At 38.6% G+C, this 18215-nt stretch overlaps 1 pseudogene across 1 annotated transcript in view; it reads left to right on the top strand.

Moving 5' to 3' along the window:
* Positions 1 to 17006, top strand: part of LOC110045348 (nephrocystin-1-like) — a 28761-nt pseudogene extending 11755 nt beyond the window's left edge. The window contains exons 9-24 of the transcript XR_016209211.1: positions 666 to 735; positions 1015 to 1087; positions 1541 to 1573; positions 1987 to 2039; positions 4147 to 4235; positions 4545 to 4636; positions 10815 to 10878; positions 11263 to 11300; positions 12443 to 12525; positions 13005 to 13081; positions 13804 to 13897; positions 14448 to 14560; positions 14780 to 14853; positions 15353 to 15403; positions 15764 to 15880; positions 16191 to 17006. The product of XR_016209211.1 is annotated as a nephrocystin-1-like (transcript). The remainder of the gene's footprint in view (positions 1 to 665; positions 736 to 1014; positions 1088 to 1540; positions 1574 to 1986; positions 2040 to 4146; positions 4236 to 4544; positions 4637 to 10814; positions 10879 to 11262; positions 11301 to 12442; positions 12526 to 13004; positions 13082 to 13803; positions 13898 to 14447; positions 14561 to 14779; positions 14854 to 15352; positions 15404 to 15763; positions 15881 to 16190) is intronic.
* The last annotated feature ends 1209 nt before the right edge of the window (positions 17007 to 18215 follow it).

Here is an 18215-nt window from a genome sequence, read left to right as displayed (position 1 = left end):
AATAGAACTACTATCTTTGCCTTCAGACTTCATCTTCCGCCAAGCAAACATTTCAACCCTAATCGATGTCAAAATTATGCTTTTTTTGTAATAAGCTTTGACAAAGAATTGATTTTGCATTGCAATAGAACTACTATCTTTGCCTTCAGACTTCATCTTCCGCCAAGCAAACATTTCAACCCTAATCGATGTCAAAATTATGCTTTTTTTTGTAACTAAAGGAATTTTAACTTAGGCCTTCTGAGGGAACTTGATTAGGCCAAGAGAACCTCTGAAACATTTCAGAAGTTCGTCGTCCCACTCCACCTCAAAAAGAACTCGTGTTTTTCAAAACATTGTGATTTGAAGTGATTTTTCCCGCCACTTGAAAAGGTGCGTGCCTAGATCACACGTGATTGGACAGTTTAGAAATGCTCGCGCGTTGATCGTTGAGGATGACGTAGTTTACGTTTGTTTCGTAGTCTTGGCAGCAGGATGTTTTGTTTACGATGAACGAGCGATGTGTGGTCTGTGTTTAAACGACTGGGTTTTGTTTAGGCCGTAAAGGAAACTAGTTAGGACCAAACTAGAATTAAGCGATGTTACTGTACCTTGAATGTTGAACCTTTTTTTTTGTTGAAGTATTTTAACTTGTAAATCGCTCTTATTTTTGTTGTAAATTTTAGTGAGGATGGCTGGCGGGAAGCTGAAAACGCAGCCGGGAAACAAGGCGTTGTACCGAAAACTCTTCTTAAGGTTAATACTGGAAAGTTTAAAGTTGGTTTGTGTTATCATGATGTAAACGTGTCCATTGTTTTTGAACTCAAGTACTTTGGCGATTGTAAAAGGTGACAGTACGTAATATGTCGGCGATCCACATGAAGAATAGTAGATAGACTAAGCGAGTTAGTGGTGACATACTTTAAGATGGTGATAGCCAAAAATACTATTGGTTAACCTTTGCGACAGTTTTTTGCTTACTATCTGTGGATCGTAATGGTTGACTTGTGTTTAATAACATTTCATTTTGATTAGATTATCGAGGAAAGCAGTGAAGAAACCTCACCAGAGAAGACTGACGGAGAAGATTCCACTGTAGTAAAGGAAGGTATTTGCTTGATGCGGTAGCAGGAGCACTTTGAAGAATGTTAAGAACGGTTTTAGCTGATTGTCTGTTGGCGGATTGTTTGTGTGTCTTGCTTGGGTGATTTGTTCGCCGAACTCAATTCAAGCCTCGCACTGTAACCATTCACGGCAGTCAAGCTGTACTTTTCTAACCAATCAGGAACAACCTTCACTTGGCAAGCGCGTGTTTTCCCGCGCTTGGCTCCGGATGCAAACAGCGTAATTGTTAGAAATCCTCTTGTGGTCTACAAAAGAGACATGTTCTAGTTTATTTGTTCAGTTTGTGTGCAGTTATCAATAGACAGCGTTGGTCTGGTAGCTGAGAAATAAGCAATCCCTTTTAAGATGTGGTTTTTTAATCACCAAGCAACTGCCTAAGTGAAGATGTACGATTAAATACTTAGTTTGCTTTATTTTGTTTCTATTTTCTCTGCAGAGACAGCAGACAAAGTTCACGAGCTTCCAAGGCAAAGAAGGTTAGCTCAGTTCTTTTAAAAGTAACAAATCCACTCGTCAAGAAACTCAGTTATCAAAGCATTACCTTCACTGCACTCTTAATTATTTTTGTAGATTTTGTGGAACGGTTTGTGATTGTCAGGTTTCCATTGGAGCGCAACTACCGCTTTGATCGTTGAGATCGCCGAAAAAAAGGTTCAGCTATCGTTGCGATAACATGGCAACGATTCCTCAAAGATTGTAGCTATCGTTGCAATTATAATAAATATCCCACAATGCACTCGTGGTTGTTTGATCTTATCTTATGTAGTGATCGTGGCGATCATATTGTAATCATCCTTTAGGTCGCATTACGCCTTGTAAAGATACCCAAGGTGCTATTCGCACAAGACGGGAAAATTTAATTCGTTTTTTTTTTTCCTGGGTGTTCAGCGGAAAAAACTCTTTGGAAAACTCTTTCAAGAGATTCTACTCAAGAGGTATGGTAGTTGTTTATACGAATGTATTTTGTGGCAATCCAACCTGTCTGTCTGTCTGTCTGCCTGTCTGCCTGTCTGTTTCTGTCTGTCAGTCTCACTCTGATCCATCAGAAAGGGCACATATATGAATCCAGTGAATTAATCAAACCTTGAAGCGAATGGATATAGCTGGAGAGTAGCGCACGAAAAAGTGTGCGAACGAGCGAGTCACGATTCTTTTTCTCATTGGATGACAAAGTGGGGCGAGTTTGCTTGAACTGTTCGTGTAGCCTGACTATGTAAACCGAAGAAAATGGAAAAAGATCTTTCTAATGACGTAGTTCTCGTGGCTTTAATTATTTTAGCAGAAAAAGTTAAATGACTTTTTTTTTCCGAGGACAAAGGAGGATATCAGAAGATGATTTTCAGTCCGTCTTTGACACATGCGTGCTCAGAAAAAAATAATAATAATAATAAAGAAGAACTCCAACTTCTCCAGCTAGGTGTCGAACCTGAGACTCTCTTACTAGTTCAGATGATGTGTTTTGAGGACACCGTGCATGTTACTCGGACGTTGTTTATGTGCACACTGGATTTGGAGCGCGCGCTCATTATGTGCGCGAGCTGTTCAATTGTGACGTAATATTATCGACCGCTTACTTTCAAAACACAACGGTATTTTTTCTTTCCTGTATTTCTGGTTATCATTTCTGGCTTCCACTTTCCGCAGCTGATCACTGGCAAACGGAAAATGGCTTATTGCGCTACAATTAATACATTCGAAGAGGTATTTTCAACTTTTTTAAAATTTATTTATTTGGGTTTAGTCTGAGGAAAACCTTACTCTTAAGAAGCTACCGTATTTTATTACACTATGAACTGCAAGTTTGGGAGTGAATTTAGTCGGCTTTTCTCAACGGCTATTGACGCTTTGACATCAACTGGGTACAAATCTTTTATGTAACGGGACAGCAGGGCTGTCGTTGTTTGCCTCTCAGTTTTTGTCCCAAATCTTATGTTGCTTTCCTCGCAGATGTCATAAAAACTGCTCTTTTCTTTTCAATTATGTTAATGATTGGTTCAAATTTTATTGCACTTTTTCCGAATAAAGCCCGTCTGTAGCTTGAGCCTCGTACTAAAACGAAAGAATATATGTTTGTCAAAATGCTGGGAAGCGAGAAGATCCACATTTTGTTGGCGAAAAAATTACTGGAGTTCAACTTGCTTTGAAACCAAAATTTGTATTTATGTGATGTTCGCTACTTTCAGTGGCTATGAAAGCGATATTTGAGAACTGAAAAATCGGTATTCCTAAATTTTCAAACGTGTACTACCTTAAACTAAGTTAAAGCTAGCCCTATCGAAGTGAAACATCAAAATAATTCCTCTCGTTAAACTGAAAACAAATCACCACTATCGCTTTGCGCTGGCCATTAAATACAACTTACGAGAGCCAATGTAAACGATCAGAGACAGTTTATTTTATTTTAAATAATCTGTTTTCTTAGTCTAGTCATGAATTTAAACAACTTTATTTTTGCTATGGTGTATTGCATTTTGTTTTTCTACAGCGATATTTACACCTGTATCAAACGACAAATAAAATATCAGCGACTGAGACGTTTTCTTTTAAATTCAAATCAGAATGAAATAATTTTTTTGCAAAGCGTAAAATCTGCATTTGCAAAACTCTTTGTCGATTGCCACTTTGGCATTGTATTTAAGCGTTGTTAAGGATTTTAAACGGATTTTGTGCTAAATGCTGCAAACAAAAATCGATTTTTATCCAAATAACCATATTGTGAGATTATTGCAAGAAGAGTAGACAGAATTTAATTTACATCGAAAGCAGCTGTGAAAACAGACACAAAACAAAGTAAGGTCGCGACCGTTTCTTTTGTGAACGAACTTTTGAAAGAAATGTCAATTTTGATTGTAGTAAATTTTATCTCTATATGCCAATTTCTGTTGTGAAGAACTGCCGTCAAAGTTGTTGGAAAAATAAAAACCTGTTATGTTATTGGTTTTCAGTTCGCGTTATATCAAAACCGGTTTGATCATCTGTTACTTGACTGTCTGTTGGAAAACAAACCTGTTGTAAGCAAGTATGATAATTTTATCTTCTCAGACAGGCACCACAGATGTGCTTAAAGCCATGGGCGCGATGCCCAGTGGATTTCGCCGGCTCAACTGCGCTTGGAATAATGGCGAAAGAAGGCAAGTTGCTCTCTATTTCAGCTCCACTTTAGAAATGTAATTCTTGCTCTTGATTAGCAGATATTCTGTTCGTTGTTTATCGTTCTTGTAGCTGAAAAAATAAATGAAAGCGCTGCAAAGAAAATTTTGATTTCTCCATGAAACTGTCATAGAGTGGGGGCGGTATTTTAGAGGGTGGGGGAACTCTTATTCGACTTATATTCCAGGGGATATTTACCACGTGGTATTTCCTTTTCCATATTTAAATTCCGTAGTTTCTTACTTTGTCTAATGCTGCATGACTGACTTATTGTTTATTTCTGTTTATAGAAAACTGGCAAACTAGCTCTTGGGTGATGCCGAAACTAAGTCAGTCTAATGTAGCTTTTCGAGACATAACTTGGGATCCCGTCAACAAACAGGTGAATAATTGTTATACACTACTTGTTTAAAATCTATGAGCTGAGTTCTCTATGGATGTTAAGTGATACTGGAAGTTCACAAATGTCGAACGTCCTTAGAAGTGTTTACCTTTCCATTGCTTGTGTTCTCATTTTCCTTGAAATCGTAGGAAACGGTATAACGGCATGCAAAGAAAACTAACTTTGTCATTCTCACTGGACCCTAAAAGTTTCTTACGAATATAATCTCTTAAGGCACATCTGTAATTGGAATGTCATCAAAAATATTCCCGAAAAGTACTCCGCTCGCTCGAATTAATTATTCCAAAGATAATTTCTTTTCCTGCGTGGGAAAGAGTACCATCAATAGAATTGCTAAATTGGCAGAGGAATCGAGTTATACTCTTAATCAATGTTTATTTATTCCGAGAATCTACCTATTGTCAGAGCAGTTCACTCTCAACGCAGTGAAGTGCAAACAAGTACAAAAAATAGTCACATCAATGGCGAGTGATAAAGCCCCTGGGGTTGATAAAATTCCAATCCGTGTGATCAAAAATCGTTTACCTGCTATCTTGCCATCATTAATGTCTATTATTAACGCTACCTTTGAGTTTGACACCTTCCCTTTGGCCTGGAAAACAGCTGAAGTGACCTCGATACCCAAGTTTGGAGACCACGACATTCCAAACAATAATAGACCAATTTCACTACTCCCTGTCCTCTCTAAAGTCTGTGAGCGTGTCGCTCACAATCAGCTTACGTCATATCTACTCTCGAGAGGCCGTTTATCATCCTAACAAAGCGGAAATAAACAGTGGCATTCAACGGAAACATCTGTCATTCAAACAACTGACGAAATCCTAAATGCCATTGACAAAAAGAAACTAACTGCAGTTGTCCTTCTTGATCTAAGCAAAGCTTTTGACAGTATTGACCATCAAATACTTCTCACTAAGTTACAGGACATTGGTGCGTCCAGACCTGCGATAGAATGGTTCGGAAGTTACTTAACCTCTCGATACCAGTTTGTGCGAATAAATACAACTCTGTCGATCAAACTACCTGTTAGCTCTGGCGTTCCACAAGGGAACATCCTTGGCCCATTACTCTTTAACATCTATGTTAATGACCTCCCTTCTGTACCAAAAAATTGTTCATCGCAGTGTTACGTCGACGATACCAACCTACTCATGTCATTTCAACTCCACGATCAGCACGAAGATGAATAAGGACTTGTTAAGTTTCGGAATAGGTGCTTTGATAATCAGCTTTTACTCAACCCAGATAAACAAAACTGGTGATATTCGACAGCCGGTAAATGACTGTTAAGGTTAGCGACTTTAGGCTATTTCTATTGGGGAAGGAACTCGAGCCCGTTAACGCTGCAAGAGACCTTGGCGTCACACTGGACTCTAATTTAACATATAACGAGCATACTGTATCCTCATGCATGTCACGATTAGGCCAAATTAACCGCGTTAAGCATATTTTTGATAAAAGCGCCTTTATTATTATTATAAATGCCCTAGTGTTTAGTAAATTATTCTACTGCTCTTCTGTTTGGAGCAATACTACTCAAGCTAATCTGGACAAGCTCCAAGCAGTACAGAATTTTGCTTGTCGCATTTTGTGCGGCGCTAAAAAATTCGATCACATAACTCTTTTGCTACAAGACTTGCGCTGCCTACCAATCAGGCAACAACTTTTTCCGTTTTGCTGTTCTGGTTTTTAAGTGCATGACGAGTTGTGCTCCGGAGTATTTGACATCTAAGCTCGTCAGAAGATCCGCCGTCTCGACAAGGAATACCAGAAACTCTCAACTTTTGAACATAACACTCTTCCGCACTGCTAGAGGCCAAAGAACCTTTTAATATAGAGCGACTTCTCTGTGGAATGAGTTGCAGCCTGCGCTCAAACTTAGCCCATCTGTGACGATTTCAAGCGTTTACTCAGGCAAAAGCTTCTTAAGAGCAGCTTCGCCTAAATATCAACTAGACTTGGAAATAGCGAAAAAATTGAATTTCTTCAAACTCGCCCAGAATGAAGCCCTACGGGCACTAGTTACAAAAATATCGTTTTAAGTTCGATAAATCAAAAATTATTTTTTTCCGCAATTTTTTCGTTTCGATGCCCCAAATCGGCCAGAATCCATCGAAAATGAGCGGCATATTCAGAGGCTCGTAAACTCAAAAGTAAAAATCTTCATTACAAACTGATTGCACGTCGTATTTGTACTTCCTTTTTTGTCTATTTAGAGCTAAATAGATCGTGATTTGATTAGAACTTAAATATTTAACGAATTTTCTAAATTAACGACCCAAGACAGCTTTACAAGAGGGCTACATTTAGCCTATTTTCAAATGCTAAAAAGGCGTTCTGGTACACGGCTTTTCCCAAAACGACTAGTTTGGTGTGAAAGAGCATTCGTTCTTCTTCAAATTAGTGAAATAAAATTTTTGGGTAAATAAAATCGCGAGCGCTGAGATAGCGAACTAAATGCAGCACTTCTTCCTGAAAACGTGACCTTTGACCCGAGCGTAACGAAACCGATTACTGCAAGAAAACCCGGAAGAAAAGCAAACGCTTCGTTATTTTGAAACAATTTCTAGTGATATCTCTCCGAAACCATGATTGCAAGAAACTATTTCCAGATATGAAATCTTACAGGGTCAAAAAAGGAGCTAAAGGGCGCATTTTGACACAATAACTTTGTTTGCTGAGAATTGAAGTCAATGACGGTTAACGAATTCCAGTGAAATTTGCAAACTTGAAGTATGTTAGCCGATACTTACCTGAATATTTATATTAATAGAAGAGTCGTCTTCTTGGATTAACCTTCAAAAGAAGCAGGATCCAGATTTGAAAACCTCTAAAAGAAGAAATGTTTAATGTTCCGTGACCTGCCCGCTGCTATAAATTAGCTTAAATTCCATGCACATGCCGACCGCATGTTTGTCGTAAAACCAACTGAACTCCACTGACAGTTTCCATGGGCAACCCCAAAATAAACAATCCCAAAAATGTAAAGTGAAATTGGCTGTCTTCATGAACAGTTAGAAGCTAGAGTCAAGTTCCATTACCTTTTAAAAGTGCTTGATTCTACTTTGTTCACTCAGTAGTTACTGTCACGTTCGAATACTGCGTAGTATCGGTCACGCCAAAACACTGCAGACCGTGCAGACTGAGTAAGTTTCCCATACAAAGTCTTGTACGCGTTTGTCTATTGAATCAAAAGTCAATTCTGCGTTTGTGCAGCCTGTGGATAAATGACAGACTTTCAGATATATTTAACACTATTTTGTAACTATACCCAAAAAAAGGAGTCACAATGAAAAGCCCAAACAAGTGTCTGCAGTAACACAGCGGTCAAACGTCTGCGCATGTGCGAGCAATGGAGCAACTAGGCGGCCAAAATATTTTCATGACACTGTTCTTTTCGTGGGTCATCGGTATCCTATAAATGACATTTTCCTCGTTACTTATATATTTGTTTATGTTTTAGCCGGTACAACGAGAGCTAACAGAAATGACTTGAGAGTTAAAAATTGTTCTACCTTCTGCTTGTCGCAGGTCTTTCTTTTCCGTGGTATGTATTTTCCGTGCTCCTTGAATTTTTTGTCCGCCTCGACTTTGCATTTAGTGCACCTGTTTTTCCCAGGTTTGTAGTTTAGAAATGATTTTCCCACCTGGTCAAAGACCAGGTACAGTCGGTTTGGGATCGGTATTTTGGCCAGCTATGCCCCCATGACGATGGACATGAACATCGTTTGTCGTTTCGATTCATCACGTTCCTGTGCTTCAGACAAATCAAGGATCCGGATGGAATCCCTCAGTCCTTGCCAAAATTTTTCCAGCTCGTCTGAGCGAAGCCGAATCACTGCAATTGTCTTCTTCTTCTCCCATTTTTCCTTCTTTTACACATCGTTTGTCGTCCGTTTCCTGCGTCACGCATCGTGTGATTAATAAAAACAAATAAAAATATACTACGCCGTCGGCTCGTAGCATGACACGGGTTTTAAGACTTATAAACTTTTTTGGTAAAGCTCAAAACAAAATGGTAAATCAACAGAATACCGGTAACTTAATAAACTTTGTGTCTGAAAAGTCTTAAGTTTTCCTTTTACCTGCTTTCTTTTCCTTTTACAGATTTCTATGAACTTTTCAATTTTTCTTCGTAAATTTTGCGTGACACCGGTTGTTTCCCATGTTTTCCTCTAAATTTTTGCGCGGGAAATTGGCGCGCGGCTGCCAAAAAATGTACCAACTTGCGCATGCCCGACGTTTGACCGCAGTGTCGTCTGCAGTCTGCATGGTCTGCACTGTTTTGGCGTGACCGATTCGCGGCATTCGAACGTGAGAGTAGTGGACAAAGTCGACGCAAACAAATAAATTCAAGCACTTTTAAAAGGTAATGGAACTTGACTCTAGCTTCTAACTGTTCATGAAGACAGCCAATTTCACTTTACATTTTTGGGGATTGTTTATTTTGGGGTTGCCCATGGAAACTGTCAGTGGAGTTCAGTTGGTTTTACGACAAACATGCGGTCGGCATGTGCATGGAATTTAAGCTAATTTATAGCAGCGGGCAGGTCACGGAACATTAAACATTTCTTCTTTTAGAGGTTTTCAAATCTGGATCCTGCTTCTTTTGAAGGTTAATCCAAGAAGACGACTCTTCTATTAATATAAATATTCAGGTAAGTATCGGCTAACATACTTCAAGTTTGCAAATTTCACTGGAATTCGTTAACCGTCATTGACTTCAATTCTCAGCAAACAAAGTTATTGTGTCAAAATGCGCCCTTTAGCTCCTTTTTTGACCCTGTAAGATTTCATATCTGGAAATAGTTTCTTACAATCATGGTTTCGGAGAGATATCACTAGAAATTGTTTCAAAATAACGAAGCGTTTGCTTTTCTTCCGGGTTTTCTTGCAGTAATCGGTTTCGTTACGCTCGGGTCAAAGGTCACGTTTTCAGGAAGAAGTGCTGCATTTAGTTCGCTATCTCAGCGCTCGCGATTTTATTTACCCAAAAATTTTATTTCACTAATTTGAAGAAGAACGAATGCTCTTTCACACCAAACTAGTCGTTTTGGGAAAAGCCGTGTACCAGAACGCCTTTTTAGCATTTGAAAATAGGCTAAATGTAGACCTCTTGTAAAGCTGTCTTGGGTCGTTAATTTAGAAAATTCGTTAAATATTTAAGTTCTAATCAAATCACGATCTATTTAGCTCTAAATAGACAAAAAAGGAAGCACAAATACGACGTGCAATCAGTTTGTAATGAAGATTTTTACTTTTGAGTTTACGAGCCTCTGAATATGCCGCTCATTTTCGATGGATTCTGGCCGATTTGGGGCATTGAAACGAAAAAATTGCGGAAAAAAATAATTTTTGATTTATCGAACTTAAAACGATATTTTTGTAACTAGTGCCCGTAGGGCTTCATTCTGGGCGAGTTTGAAGAAATTCAATTTTTTCGCTATTTCCAAGTCTAGTTGATATTTAGGCGAAGCTGCTCTTAATGACTGCTTTATTTAATTTTAGTAACCTTTATCTTCTTTTATTATTGTCATGTACTTAGTTTTTAATTTTGTGATGTAAAATTGACTCTGAAAAGCCCCGTGGGGACGAGCCAATAAAGTATGTATGTATGTATGTATGTATGTATGTATGTATGTACTGCAAAATCCACTAGCCGCGGGCTATCGGATACTACTTTCTTTGCATGTTGCTGATAATTATCAAGAAAAATAGTTAAAAACTGCTTGAAGAAATAAAGGATACTCAAAAGCTTGCATTTGAGTGAACGTCTTGTGACTCAGCATCCAGTCCTCTAAGCTAAAGAAGAACTCGGTCACTGTGTCTTCTAAAAACCATTACAGAGTACATGTGGCGTTGCTTTATCATTAAGCTGACTTTTATGCTTCAGAAGAGAGAATGTCCGGTTAAAATGTTAGGAAATGCAAAATACTATTTAAGTCAGTTTAATATGATAGCTACATTAGTGGCAAAACTTGAGTCTTACCTTGCCCTACGAGTCAAAGATAGGGTTACATCTCTTTTTCCAATAATTGATATAAAGCTCTGCACTATGGTCAGTTCCGTGTGGAGAGGTTTGACTGTATTGTAACAATGAGTAAATTAAGTTTTAAGAAACACCTGATGGCATAGCATGTTGTTTTTGTCTTTGTAGTGTGCCACCAGTGTGTTTGATTCAGAGTGCCTGGCTCGTATAAATTCTAGTGACGATTCTCTAGGTGAGTGCCGTTGTACTGTTTATATTGTTTTCGCCAAAAAACCTCATTTTTTTAGTCAGCTCAACGGCGGTGAATTTTGCCGCATTGCAGTGTGGCATTGTATTAATGGTTTCATTGACGAGTGGGTGTTTGTGTTGCGGTCTGCATAAGAAAAAACACGCCGCCCTGAATAAGGATCAATAAGATGTTGCACCCTGTCGGGTCGGGGAGAAGAAAACGTAGGATACTGACTGAGACTGCTTCTGTAGTTTTAACCAAATAGAACCGTTTAGAGGAGATATCAGACTTATAAGTAATGGTCCAGCGAGACTTTACGAGACAATTATGAGGCTAAATGTGTAAGTCGACATCATGGTTTTACTGATCTTCGTTTCTTTCTCCTAGTTATTCTTTTTGAGTTGAACACGCTTTACAGAAGAACGGTAAGTACTGTTTTCTTGCCTACATTTCTGGATGGGCGTTGACCGAGTTGTGCGCCTGGGAGTTTTTGCGTAAAATGTAATATTTTGAGGAGAAACTTCCAATCTGACAAGTCTGGTTGCTTTGACTTTCACAATGTTAAGTGATGTCAAATCTTGGCCAATCATAGTGCCACTTTGCTTTTACTACATGTATACCATTCTACTTTAAACCTGAATTTTCTCAGTAGTTTTGGTTTTCCTCAGTTTTCTCGTTCATTCACGGGACGGCAAGCTTTTAATGTCATAGTTCGAATATACTTGGCGAAAACTAAATGACAGAAAATTAGGATAGAAAACGTCAGGCGTTTCAATCAGGCTTATTATAAAATAGGAGCAGCTCGTGAACGATACTTTTCGTACTTAGAAATTAATAACAGATCTGAAGGGAATAAACTACGCAAAACAAAGCAGTAGAAGAATTCTATGGTGGGCTACTGTAGAAAAGACTTGCAGCGATGTACTGTTCTTTCAAAAGTAGTCCGTTAATACTCCCTAGCCTTTTACAGCCAATCATATTCTGTCCTTTACTCTGGGGAGCTTTGGGTCATTCTCGTTGACTTTCACAAATAAGGTTCAAGTTATCGAAGGTAAACTTATAAAGAAAATGACCTGAGGAGAAAACAATTACGTCGACTTAGCCAGAAGTTCGAGTTATCCAAGGTAAAATTGCCGTTAATTTTTAGAAGCAGGTCCAGGTAAACCCAATTTTGATTCTAGTTAGCGCGAGATTTGCGTCACCGCGGACGTCAACTGTAGTATTTAAAATTACCCGTGGTCTAAAGAAATAATGTCATGGATGCTGAATTGAATCTATGTGGAAGACCCTTTTACAGTCCGTCGTAACATTCCTCAATCTTGAACTTTCTTGTTTCAATTTCGTTTCTTTTTAGTATCGCCTGTTTATGTTGGTATATTGTTTTGTACCATGTACTGCCTTTGGACCCTCCTATTCACAAGTACAGCCAGGATTTTTCGTCCTTACTTTACGCTGATCCATACACGTCGTTAAACTGCTCTTGAACGTCAAGTTTTCCATGATTTATAGATTAAACAGTAGTCTTTGTTTAACCTCCCTGTCTTTTTTTTTTTTTTTTTTCTTGTAGTCCACCGGCGAGAAAAGTGAAGTATCATGTGGCTGGTGTGTGGTGAGACTGTTTGAAGAAAATGGAGCGCCAGTACCTAACAAGTAAGGCGATTAAAAATATATAAAATTAGTTATTATTTAACATGTAGACGATGGAGTATAAACCCCTGTTAAATGAAAGTGAAACGCACCATTATAACATGCAGTTATGATAGCGAATGCCATTTAGCATTGGCGAATTCCAGCTTCTCAGGCCAAATTAAGCCCGCAGTTTTTGTCTCGAAGTTTCGAAGCAACAGCTGGCGACATATTGGCGCGATAACTTTCGGAGTGCTTTCGAGTGCTCGTGCTATTCTCAGATTGGGTAAGAAATATCGTAAATTTTACGAGTGGGTCTAAGAACATTTCTCTCCTTCTCCCCCTCCCCCTCCCCCTCCCCCTCCCCCTCCCCCCTCCCCCTCCGATAGTGCGCTTGCCTGTAGTGTGTCCAGTTGGCACATATTCTGCATCATATAAAACGAGGCTTGGTCGGAAAAGTTTAGCTATGTGTGACGAAACACCGTTTGCTTGTTCTTTGACAGAACATCTGAGATTCTACTTAATGGAGGAACTCCATTTGATACTGGTGTGGACTTGGACCCCTCCATCAGTTTAAAAGGTAACCAATCACCCTCTTGTCAATAGAGCTTTTTCGACTGGGCGGTGCCCCATTTCAGACCATGTGATGATACTCTTGAGAATTCTTCCATTCAAATTTTCAAATAGTCGCGTGCGTATAAATAAATAATTTTTAGATGAATTAAAGAACAATTCTCTTGATAATATCACGTGGTTTGTAATGGCAAAACAAACCGCCCAAGCGAAAAAGGTCCATATTCTTTAAGTGACGTAAACTGGATCCTGTTTTACTAAATTGCAGTTGAACAGGAACACCAAATAAAAAGGATGAAAAACTGCGGACGAGGCTTCTACTAACAGTTTTTTATATGAAAGAATAAGAGCTGAGAGTTCTTATTTGACTCTAAAATAAATATTAATCAACATTAGGTCCAGTCACAACAGTCCAAACGTACATTTCGAAATGCCTGCAAAAGGACAGCCATAGAAATATGATATATCTGCTTGGGTTTGAAATTCTCAGTATTTGTATTTCTCGTGCTTGTGAACAAGCTTTGGTCGTTAAGAAATGGACTTGTTACATAAATGGGAACACGTCTTGTTTTGCAAGGGAAGCAAAGTTCCCTCGACCTGAATGGAACTTGGGAAAAAAACCGATAAATTCTTGTGTTGGTTTTATTTCTTTATTGTTTTTGTTTTGTCCTGTGTTATTTTTTCTTTCATGTTCTGACATCGTTTCTGTTTGTTGTTTTTTCTTCTTAGCAAGCAGTAGCCGTTTCCAGCAAGTTGTTCGTTCTAATCGCCAGCCAGGGCTGACAGTGAAGCTGATTTCCCATCAAAAAAGAGAAATATATGAGTAAATCCCATCATTTTGTATGTATCCGTTTTTCTTGTTAAACTAACATCATTTGATGCGACTGATATTTACTTATGATGAGATCCGTACATGTCTTTTCGATAAAATAACTAATATCTGACGCCGCATCTTATTTAGACCTACCAATCAACAGGTTATGAAACACTGTTTTCCTTGACTTTGTTGACTTTCAAAGGAGCTGAACGATTAGCTTTAAAAACTCTTCAGCATTTGATTATTTATAACTAGTAAGATTATCAATCACTCAGATGCAAATTTCAACCAATCATGGTTTCGCTTACATGACGTTTGTCAAGGATGGTGCTTGTCACGTTGGTTCACTTCCGGTTCATCGGTTCCACAATTTACAATCGTATACAGTAGTTGTCTTTGTTTTATGATATCTCTTAATGTTTGACTTAAAGTTCTATGCAAGAATGAGAATCCAAGTTTTGATCTCAATGCCCTAATTTTTATTTTATTCTCCTCTATTTGTTGTCATTGAGCAGTGACAATATTTCATAAGTTGTTATTTTGTATCTCTTTGCAGCATGTTACCGGACACTTTATTAACATGTCACATGTACGCTCAATTCATTTCTTTGTACCACCAACTGCTGACCGAGGTTGTAATGGGCGAAGGGCGCGACTCACAAGTTGAAGGTAATTTTTGGACTGTTTGGTACATGCGCAATAACGAAACCTCTTGCTCGTGTTTCTGGCTTCTTTCATGTTCTTTCCATGAGGGAAGCATTGGTATTAATATTTAATACGAGATTGTAGAAGTCTTTAATAGAAACATTACTATACTAAGTTAAAAGTAAGCATTAACTTAATTTCAACTCTCATTTTACTGAGCAATAATTGTATTTCGTGTTTCAGGCTTTATCGTGGATCCTGTGATATCTACATTTTCCAAAATTCTTTATACCAGTGACGTCATGGATGCTCTGAAGGTACGCGCGTGACTATCACGTGAGCACACATTAACAATCCCAAAGGAAGCAAGCATTTGGAGAAAAAGTACAAGATTAAAAGGATAGTAGAAAGCTACAGTTTATGAAATATGATTTTGTGACAGGATATTCGGAAAAAGACCCTGCCAAAAACGAGAAAACGTCACTATTTTACAGACGACCCTCCAGCCCTGCATTCTAATGGATGATAGTATAGGAGTAGCTCATCCAATCAGATTGCAGCATTTGCATTAGTACACTGGTAGAAATTCTACTAATACAACATATTGGCTTAATTCGAATCATTCCCCTGACCATCTGTAAGGGCACAACTTTGAGGGCTGGCAAAATTGACAATTTTCCGCCCTATAAGTCTCAAACTTTAAAATCGTGTTTTCCAAACGATGCATGTATTTTATAAATATTGAAATATAACTGTGGCTTCATATGAAGCTTTGAAAAGTTGCAAAAAACATTACCATAACTTTAATTTTTACAGCGCTGCTGGGACGAGAAGAACAATCGAGAGCTGAAGCGATCTCAACAACGAGTAAGTAATGCCGCAAAAATGCTGCAGTTTGCCCGCCTTTTTGTGATAGAGTCCCTCATTTTAGAATTGGTGGCTAATTTATCGTCTATCTATCACGCTACAACCCGACACGTGACTAAGAACCACGAGGAAATGTTTCTTGAGTGAAGGAAATGGATCCTTACAAATCAATATCGCTAAGAGTTGTACTCAATTTATTTTCTGACTTATTCAATTTCTTTTGTTAGACACTACTGTTTATCTTCTGTTAAATAGTATTTCACTCTGTACGTTCTCTTTTACGGCACCTGTACAGATATTTGTGCTTTTCTTTATTAATATTGTTCTCATATCCAATCGGTGGTTTGTTGTTTTGTTTAGAGGGACGGAGCGCACATGCGGAGATTCTTCAGGCAGGTTTACATGGACAGTGTTTTCCCAATATTAAATTCCGCTGAATTGCCACCGTACATCTAGGGTAACGACGAAAGACAAAAGGTGAGGCCATTGTTTTCTCATTTTCAAAAAAACTGATGCATCTATTTCCTTCTCGGTTGCTGCCCAAGACTCTAATGTCTGTCGCATGAAGGGAATAGGAGTGTCTCTACTTCTCCTGTGGAAATTCAAAAAACGTATTTTATATCAGATAACTGGATGGTTTTCAGTATTATTTGACTTGGATCAGGAAAGCTTACCAAGGAAGGTGTTTTCTCTAAAAATTTGTGGATCAGACCGTATGACATGCCTATGTACATTACCATATTGAACCATCCAGAAGAACCATTTATTATTTTTATTTTTTTTTTAGGAACGGCTTCTTTGGATTCTTAACCATTGCGACAAACGAACTGCTCTAGAAAGTTTACTGTCTCCTGATAGACTTTACAAACCTTTCAATGCAGACCGCTTCACTCTCGACTTATCAAAACTCGCGGCAACTTGACACTCCAGAACACACGGTTTCTTGACATACACTTTAGCACAAGACTGTCCGCGCAGTGCAATTTGTGAAGCACTATGTCGACTTAACCATGTCATGTTGGTGAAGCACAAACCGGATAAAGTTTGAGTGTTTTCATATTACTGTATGTATATACGGAGGCACTCTGTCACGTGACTTTGACGTTCTTTTCACCTGTTAGTACGTCACTGTCAATCCCTCACCGGCATTTTGTACTCCTGTTTCTGTTTTTTTTTCTTTTCTGTGGGTTGCGCTGTATCGAGATTTTCCGCTCCTCGTGCGCGTTTCTTTGTACGATTGGTCCTAAACTCAAGTGGTAAAGCTTATTGCGATTTCGCTGAGACTCTTCCCATGCCTTCCCTGGTCCGTTAACCCGTAATTTCGCCACTCTTCATTTTCTCCTACTTTCTGTGCCTTGTTTTCCCGCATTGTCGAGAGAGTTACACTGTATCGGTGTTTTGCTTATCTGCCGTCGTTTCCTTGCAGTATATCCTAACCTAACAAACTTTAGTATTCTTATTATTGTTAGGTTAAGAGAAGGGTGTAAGTCATGATACATTTTCGGGAGAAGGGGCTTTCATACCTGTTTAGGGTCTATGTTTTCTATTTAAACAGTATTTTGTTAATTAAATCGTATTAAAGGAAAACTGGTTTGTCATGTAATTTGCAGCTGTAAATGAATAGCATGGTATAATTTAATTTTCCTTCTTATCCCTCTGGACGGGTCCCTTGTGGTTTCTATCCCGCCTTCCCTGGTCCGTTAATCGGTAATGCTGCCACTGTAGATTCCTCAAAGCATTTCGTACCCCATGTTTTCTTTTTTTGTGGGGGGGGGGGGGGCTACACTGTATCAATATTTTGCGTTTCTTTCCCATTTCCTCGCTTGTTTCGTCGTGAATCCAAGTTATTACGCCCTCTACACTTTGGTTGGGTGTGGTGATATTTCTTAATTGCCTCCCCTGGTCCGTTAACTCTGTGCATTCGTCCCTGCATTTTGAACCCTTGATAACGCGCGTTACCCCATGTGCAATTTGCGTTCCTGCGCGCATTTCCTCTGTGTGTTTTCTGTGGTTTTGTCATATTTGCAAGACAAAATTTCAAGATTTACTGGCAGGCTCGAACTCCTGAAAATCATGCATTCCTTCCCGGCATGCATTTGCTAATTTGCTCTTTGCGCGAGCAGATCATATTAGTAATGAAATACTGGGAGTGAATGACTTCCAGAGTGAACTGTGGATTCTTAGCCAATGAGAAAAGAGATAATGACCACAGTGTGTGATAAAAACAATGAATTTTATTTACCTTAATTCTACACATTACAGTTCCGCTAGAAATCAGTGGCCCTCAAACAAATAACTAAAGTGAAATATAAAACGGATTAAGAATATTACAATATGCAACAGAGATAAGCAGAAGTTGATCGAAATTAAATACAAACGTATCATCGCAACTTCATTGCAATCATAGAAATGATGCCGTCCCCAAATTATTAATAGTAAAATGGTGGCGAAAAGTGTTCTAAAATGTGTGAGTTTTTCAAATCACTACCTAAACTGAGTGATTGTTACATATTGCAAATTCTGTCAGTCAAACAATTTGTAGATTCGAAAAATAGCTGATGGTGCAAAGAGCAAATAAAAAAAAACATGGGGCATCTGCTATAGTCACGCAGATTACGTCTGAGAAGACTGGGAAGAGAGATAGAATGAAGGCACGGAGTGTAGGACGCGCCCTCGTTTCTATGATCCCCTCGAGTCCATGAAGTGAACTAGTTATCGAGTCCTACAAGACCAAGTTGTTGAAAATTATGGAGGTTTTAGTTTCGCTTGAGTAAAAGTACCTTTCATTGTCCTGAGCTTTCTTGATTTAACC

The sequence above is a fragment of the Orbicella faveolata genome, unplaced genomic scaffold (genome assembly GCF_042242905.1).
Source record: "Orbicella faveolata isolate gen_17 unplaced genomic scaffold, um_ofav_v1 contig_26, whole genome shotgun sequence".
Classification (NCBI taxonomy): domain Eukaryota; kingdom Metazoa; phylum Cnidaria; class Anthozoa; order Scleractinia; family Merulinidae; genus Orbicella; species Orbicella faveolata.
The sequence above is the reverse complement of the archived record's forward strand: the minus strand, read 5'-3'. Positions and strand labels throughout refer to the sequence as shown.